This window comes from Ammodytes marinus, assembly GCF_949987685.1.
Source record: "Ammodytes marinus genome assembly, chromosome: 21".
Taxonomy (NCBI): Eukaryota; Metazoa; Chordata; class Actinopteri; order Uranoscopiformes; family Ammodytidae; genus Ammodytes; species Ammodytes marinus.
In genome coordinates this window covers 19,451,282-19,459,442 of record NC_137225.1, presented here as the reverse complement: position 1 = coordinate 19,459,442, position 8,161 = coordinate 19,451,282, and positions in this window count along the sequence as shown.

Sequence of the window (8,161 nt, the reverse complement as noted above, 5' to 3'; positions counted from 1 at the left end):
GACTACCGAGCGCCAGGTCCAATCACTGTTTATTGACGGGCTACAGAAATAGCAAAATAGAAGTAGCAAGTCTAGTTAGGCAGGGATATCGACAAACTTGCAATCTGGCAACCTTATACCAATGTAATAATAATTCATAACTTCTACACATATTCCTCTTTAGAAATTCCTAACAAGCTTAGCTTGTAATGCTCTTAAGACTGAGTTATACCCTTTAAAATAGTACTGGCTGTGAGAATACTACAGTGCTGATTAAAGATGAAAAGGTGGATTCTGTAAAACACGCAGCACTTCAGCAGCAGGACTGCCAATGCAGTTTTAGGTTATCACCATTCGGTCTGCTGCCTTAAGTCCTGCCCGCTGTCAAGAGGCAACTCTGGGTTATTCAAATGTATGTTCCTCTACTTTAAAAACTGCCAATCGTAGAGTGACCACGAGTGTAGCCATTTAATCCTTGATCCTCTTGAGATTCAATCTGTCATTTTAATAACTGTTTATTCGAATGCAAAAGGTCGCTGCCTCTCCTGCATGCTAATAGGTAAAGAATATCACCAGACGTGGTTGACAGAATAAGCAAAAGAAAGGGGAAGGGGGAATTGACTATAGAGAGAATACTGGTGTGTGTGTGTGTGTGTGTGTGTGTGTGTGTGTGTGTGTGTGTGTGTGTGTGTGTGTGTGTGTGTGTGTGTGTGTGTGTGTGTGTGTCCGTCTGTCTGTGCGCGCAGTTATGGGGGACAGTGAGTATTAAAAAAATTGGGGTTTCCACAGCAGTATAAAGTGGATGTGTCATCTACCATAAAGGTTGGTTTTACCGATGTGAATAAGGGAGTTAAGGTGCTCTCTGAAACCTGCACAGACCATGAAAATGGACAATTTTGTTTGTGCCACATTCATTTTAGGAAGTCATAAATCCTATTTATAGTGATAGGTTTCTCCACACCCTTCCAGTTTCCATTCATATAGTGGCACACTCACTGACTCACTATAAATAGATAACAAATATATCACAAAATACCATTTATATATATATATATATATATATATATATATATATATATATATATATATATATATATATCAAAGGCTATGACACTGCCTATACAGTATACTATAGTGTCTTTATGTAGCCTTTTCTAAAACAGATAAACAACAGTTAAAGTGTAAGTAATTGATTAAACAGTGTTTCTATCTGTTGTAATCTAAGCTGCAAAGTCATGTCCAGATAAAAACCCTGCTGTTTTTTCCAAAGGCACGGTGCGTATCATTTGTTAGAAAAACACATGTTCAGGGCTGGCGCACGCACCGTCCAAGACACCACTATATCAGAGTTAAGAGTTAACAATAGCTGCTCTGTTCTGCTCTATATTTGGTTTACGGAAAAAGTGCACTCCAGCAACTCCAGCCAAACTTGGATTAGAGAATACTGGTGTGAGCGTTTGCCAGACTCATCTGTTATTCCTAACTCCATAATCCCTTTTTCTCTTGTAAGAGAAAATACAAACATTAAAGCATAACTCTAACCGTTTGTTTGTTCAAGAATGCTTTTGTATAGAAAGCAATAAACCCATCCCGGGGTTATGTTAGAACAAATACAACTATTTTAATACTATAATACATTTCATAATGACACCTCACAGGCTCTGTAGATTGATTTAAAGTCGTTTTAGATCACAATGACTGATAAGGGCTTTATAACAAAAGCAACTCCTTGAATTCTACCTCATGTTAAAGCATTTGTTCTCTTACGTATGCAATCAAAGAACAATTGTTTTCAAAGAACTGACCAGAAATTACTCAATGTGGTAAATCTGCCTCTGTTACCATGGTAAACTGCATGGCGCGTTGTGCTTGACAGGTTTACCGACTGTAACTAAGGGCATGGGGCTTTAGTGAGCTGTCAATTAGCCTATCTGAGAAGTTCTTTGTCCAAACTGTGTAAAACTCATTTGTTTCCTAGCAGGTGAGCTAGCTGCTGTTGCCTTTTTCAGAGGCCAATAATCCGCATGTTGTCACTGTATTGAATCTAGCCAGTGGATTTTTCATCAGTGCAACACTAGCTGTGTAGTTAGAGCTCTTAACAAAAATTAAAAATAAGAATAAATAGCCCCTGTGTCCTCTAGTTTTCTAGTATTCGTTGGAGAGAAGTGTGAATATCAAAGCAGAAAAAATGTAATTCTCAAAGAAAGATAAATGGATAAAACTGTGGGCGAGGAGCTTGAGCATTCATCACTTTTGGAAGATTGTCCGCTTAATTGTATTGTGTTTTATTCCACACCCAGCACAGAGATGTGCAGCTCAGCACTGCCAGGCTCTTGTTTTGTGTCTTTTCTCCGAGAGATGAATAAAATATCAGTATAAAGTGCAGCTGCCCGAGAACACGGAGGTTGTTACAGATGTAGTGATGCTTTCTTGCTCCGTATACATACCAAGCTGCTATTTTTTTTAGCTCAAAGTGATTTATTGTAGCTACCATTCGAAACGTGCGTAACTAGGAGTTATGAGTCGATGTAAGACATTCATTTAAAGTAACAAACGACTATATCTTTGAATCTGATTCTGACATACTGTAGGTATCAAAATAACTCACAGAAATAAAATATTTTGGAGAGGAAACATTGATTCGAAAGATGGTCGCAAAATGCCCATATCTTAGATGACTGCTGATGTCACACGCGTACTTTTTTGTAAGAGTGGTTGGCATCTGCTTCTCTTTTCCGTCTCATGCTGCTGTCAAGACAAGCTGATTGATAAAAACTGCTGCAGCAAAGGACTCTCTTGAACAGGCGATGGCGGCTGCCCGCTCACCGTGCTTTTGCTCGTGACAAATGTAGCCTCTAAGTGGCTGTGGCAGGCTGTGATCCTGCAGGACCCCTCATGTTGCGTATGAGCGTTCACGTTTCTGTCATTAACTCCAGGTGCGCCATTCTCCATCTCTTCTATTCCCTCCCCCCTGTCATCGCTGGCCGGCCTCGCACACACACACACACACACACCGAACAGCGCTTTCACTTTCCGCTCTGTTTAAAGCAAGTCCAGATAGGCGGAAAACACATGACAGACAATCTCTGCCCTACTTGCAGCGAGCGACATACACACACAAGACACGAACATCATGCATAGAGAGAGAGACAGATATAGCCGATGTCGCAGAAGACAAGTCACTTTGGGAAGAAGAAAAAAAAAACACAGGGCTGAGGGCCAGCTTCTGAACGTGCTTCTGGCTGTCCTTGACGAACCTCCGGGCCACACAGTCTCCTGGGTGGTCTAAGCAGCGTATGGAGCTCTAAGAAGATTTATCTGGATGGTTGACAACTTGTGCACTGCTCATCTAGGGCTGCTCGTGTCCCCATAGAGAGTACATGTCACTTGGCCTAAAAGAAACGCCAGCTGACAATGACATTGCGGGGTTGTTTTTATCTGGTATGGGCTTTATTTTGGAGCAGTTTTGAGGTGAGGAAGTACACTTGAGTTTCTAATTTTTTTTATCAAAGTTGCAGATTTTACTATTGAAACTTTTGGTTTATTTGGGTCCCCATTATAGCTGTTGTATCACCTCTAAAACTATACATCATCAACAGATATCGATATTGACCCAACAAAACAGAATGACATCCATATGATATACAATACAATAATGTTACACTGTGAAACATAGAAGAATTTAGTGGAATCATCTTATCTTTTCACATTTAACAAAAACAACTTTTCAAATCAATCTCAAGTCAACTCAACCTAAGTTGTTGTTTTTAGGCCATTAAATAACTTATAAACATGAGTTATTCTGACTTGAAGTCTTTTGAGTCATGGTTGTACTGCTGTGATAAAAGTAATTGTTGTCACTTATTGTAATAATGAAAATGATGCTAACCATGATTTAGCTCAGTATCAAGTTCAGTCCCTACCGCTATTGTGTTAATTATTTTTAATACAATTAAGTGAACTAATTTAGACAAAAAATCTCTTTCTAACCTAATCTGGTTAACCTGCATAAATGCTAATACATGCCGCTTTGGAAAGAAAAACTGTTTTCAGAGCATCCCAAAGAAATTGAGTAAATTTGACTATCCCAGTAGAAGGAACATGTTGTGGAAAACCATATTTTCTGGAAACCTGTGACTTCTGAATAAGCCTGGGGCTTTTGTTGTGTACGGGCAGCAGATGTTGAAAACAGGGAAATGACATTTAGCTGTCTTAGTGAATGCCTTATTGTTTTCATTAAAATTTCACAACCCACCCAGGAACGTCCGGTGTCATGGCGGAGTGAAGACGTCCCTCACGAGCTCTCCTCGCATATTACATAATTTATCGGCTTAAAGCCCTATTTCTCGGCTAAAGTCACGTCGTTTTTCCCCTCACCACCCTTCGTCACTTTTCTGATACCTTCTATCCGGTTAACATGTCGAACAAACCCGGCAGAGGTAAAAACGCAAAGTCTGAGCAGTCCCTGCTAACAAATGCCTTTGCTAGCAAACCAGCTACGCCGACTCCCATGCCGAATCCGAGCAATGCTACTAGCAAACCAGCCAGTAATGCTGCTGGCAAATCAACGGTGAGCAATGCCAACGTGGAGCTATCGCACGGGGCTCTGAAAGAACTGCGAGAGGCCATCAAAGCTGATGTAGCCGCTATGAAGGACGAAATTTTATCAGAGCTACGTTCTTCTATTTCAACCCTCCAAGCTACCGTTTCTGTGCACACCGATAAAATATCCGACATCGAAACCTCTCTGACGGACGTGGATGGGCGAGTGGGTGAGCTTGAAACTTGCTACGCTGCTTTGCAAGATGAGAACTCCAAGCTGTACGCTAAATTAGACTCCCTGGAAAACTTCTCCAGGAGGAATAATATAAGAGTTACTGGTTTGGAGGAGAAAGTCGAAGGAAACCACCCAACTGCTTTTATGGAAAAGTTCCTGATCGAGATTTTTGGAGAGGACAGTTTCACTCGCCCGCCTGTGGTTGACCGTGCCCACCGCACTTTAAGACCGCCGCAGCCGTCTGGTCCCCCGCGCGCGATGGTTGTCCGGATGCACTACTACCAGACGAAGGAGCAGATTCTTCGGATGTCTTACGAGAGAGGCCAGCTGACCTACCGAGGTGCAAAGATCAGCTTTTACCCCGACCTCAGTGCTGATTTACTACGCCGGAGAGCCGCTTTCCTTCCAGTCAAAAAGCTGCTGAGAGAGGCAGGAGTGAAATACTCCCTATTACACCCTGCAAGGCTCCGGTTCGTTTTCAACGGGAAGAAGCAGGAATTCGCCGACCCCTCCGAGGCGGCTGCTTTTGCCAAGTCCACTATTCCTACGTTGGGCACGGCGAGAAACAACGGGGAGTGATGGTATGTGGGACTTCAACCTCATGTTGTAATTGACTGTGATCTTCCTACCCAAACTAATTTGTGGTTATAACGTTTCTAGTTTACTTCAACGTCAATCCGGGGCTATTAGTCTGAATATTACACGTTGCCAATGTTTACATTTTGTGTGATGCTATATTTGAATAGCCTTACTTTTTTCTTTTTCTTTTAATGTATTGGTTTGGTGGAAGCTGCCCGGGAAGGTCACGTCAGACAATAAGTTTGAAGGGGAAAAAAGTGGACATGGTGGAAACTAATTGTGTACTGAATGACAATATTGAGTGGTTTTAAGTTTATTTACCCTCTGTCTAGTGAGGAGAGTTAAGGTGTAAGCATTGTTGAGCTAAGATACACCTCTTGTGCAAGCGTGTTTTTTGGGGTTTTAGTGCACTTAGTTTGGGTAAGTGCTGGGGAGGGGGGGTGGGCATACTCTTGAGTCATTATAATGTATATTATACACTTTTTTTTTTTTTTTTTTTTTTTTTTTTTTTTTTTTCGCTCTTTTTCTTTCTTCCTTATATTACTCTATTGACATACACTTATCATTGCTACTGTCATTATTACTGTGATTAAAAAGTATGAGCTCAGTTAAGATGAGTGGCAGAAAAGTTAAGTTCATCTCTTGGAACGTAAAAGCACTGAACCACCCTGTAAAGAGGAATAAAGTGTTAGCACATTTAGATCAACTTGGTGTAGGAATAGCTTTCCTCCAAGAAACTCATTTATGCAGGGCAGATGTTGTAAGAATTCAGAGGAGTTGGGTGGGTAAAGTCTTCCACTCTAAGTTCAATTCTAAGGCTAGGGGCACAGCCATTCTGGTACACAAAGGCGTTACCTTTGAAAGCGACAAAATAATTGCAGATCCAGATGGCAGGTTCATTATTGTTACTGGTCAGCTTTTAAGTAAGCCTGTCATCCTTGCTAGTGTCTATGCTCCCAACTGGGATGACTGTAACTTTATTAACTCTTTTTTCTCTACTATCCCTGATGTCAATAATCGTCAGTTGATTATTGGGGGGGATTTCAATTGTGTGCTCTGCCCCAGTCTGGACCGCTCATCGACCAACCCTTCCCCCATTTCCAAAACTGCTGCAGCTATTAATACTTTTATGGAACAATATGGTATGTTTGACCCTTGGCGCTTTCATTTCCCTAACAGTAGGGCTTTTTCTTTCTTTTCTCCAGTCCACCATACGTTTTCTAGAATCGACTTTTTTATTTTAGATTCTAGGCTTTTACCCCTTTCAGCCCCACCTATTTATCACGGTATAGTTATATCCGATCACGCCCCCCTTTCTTTTGAACTGAATTTTCCTGATCAACCTGCCCTATATAAATCATGGCGCTTGAACCCTCTTTTGCTCTCCGAGAGTGCATTTGTGACATTCATTCAAAAACAAATTAGGACTTTTATTGAAACAAATGCCTCTCCGGAAGTATCTCATAGTACCATATGGGAAACACTAAAAGCTTACATACGCGGCCAAATTATTGGATATGCTTCACACACTAAAAAAGCTAGGATGGCTAAATTAGAAGATCTGTCTGTCCAGATTTTGAAGCTAGACAACCAATATGCCTCAGCACCCACTGCTGAACTTTACCGTCAACGGATTTGTCTACAGACAGAGTTTGATTTAGCTTCCACGTCAAAAGCGGAACAGCTGTTATTGAAATCTCGACATACATTTTATGAGTTTGGCGACAAGGCAGGCAAGCTTCTTGCTCACCAATCCCGCCAGGCTGCCGCCTCGCGCCAGATAATCCAAGTTAAGACCACCTCGGGCGTGGTGACCACAGACCACAAGGAGATCAATGATTCTTTTGTGTCATTCTATACCAATCTATACACTTCCGATTGTGACAATAGCGTTTCCGATTCTTTTTTTCACAATTTGACACTGCCATCCCTTGTTGATTCTCAGAAAAGTGACCTGGATTCCCCTTTGACGTTAAAGGAAATTTCAGATTCCATTTTAAGTATGCAATCTGGGAAATCCCCCGGACCGGATGGGTTCCCAGTGGAGTTTTTTAAAAAATTTGCTAAGGATTTATCCCCATTAATGCTGTCTATGTTTAATGAATCGTATTCATCTGGCCATCTCCCTGAAACCTTGAATCAGGCCTTCATTTGTCTCCTACACAAAAAGGGCAAAGATCCTTTGTGTTGTCAGTCTTACAGACCAATTTCCCTTTTAAATTTAGATTATAAAATCCTGGCCAAGACTCTCGCTAGGCGGCTCGAGAACGTTCTCCCAGATTTGGTGCTGTCAGATCAAACCGGATTTATTCGTAGCAGACACTCTTTTTCTAATATTCGGAGGCTTTTTGATATCATTTACACTTCCACCCGGTCTGAAGTCCCCGAATGTGTAATAAGCTTAGATGCAGAGAAAGCTTTTGACCGGGTGGAGTGGGAATATTTATTTATGGCAATGAGGAAATTTGGCTTTGGCAAGGATTTCATTTCTTGGGTTGAACTATTATATGCTTCTCCCTTAGCTTCCGTTAATACAAATAATTTACAATCAAAATATTTCCCACTACATAGAGGCACGAGACAGGGTTGCCCACTGAGCCCTCTTCTATTTGCCTTGGCAATAGAACCCCTTGCTGCTTCCCTACGTCAGTGCCAGGCAATTGAGGGGATTACCCGAGGGAATACTACGCACAAACTTTCTCTTTACGCTGATGATCTTCTTCTGTATATTGCTGACCCAGTCTCATCATTGCCGCATGTTCTGTCAACATTAGAACAATTTGGAAAGTTTTCAGGTTACAAATTGAATTTACAAAAAAGCGAATT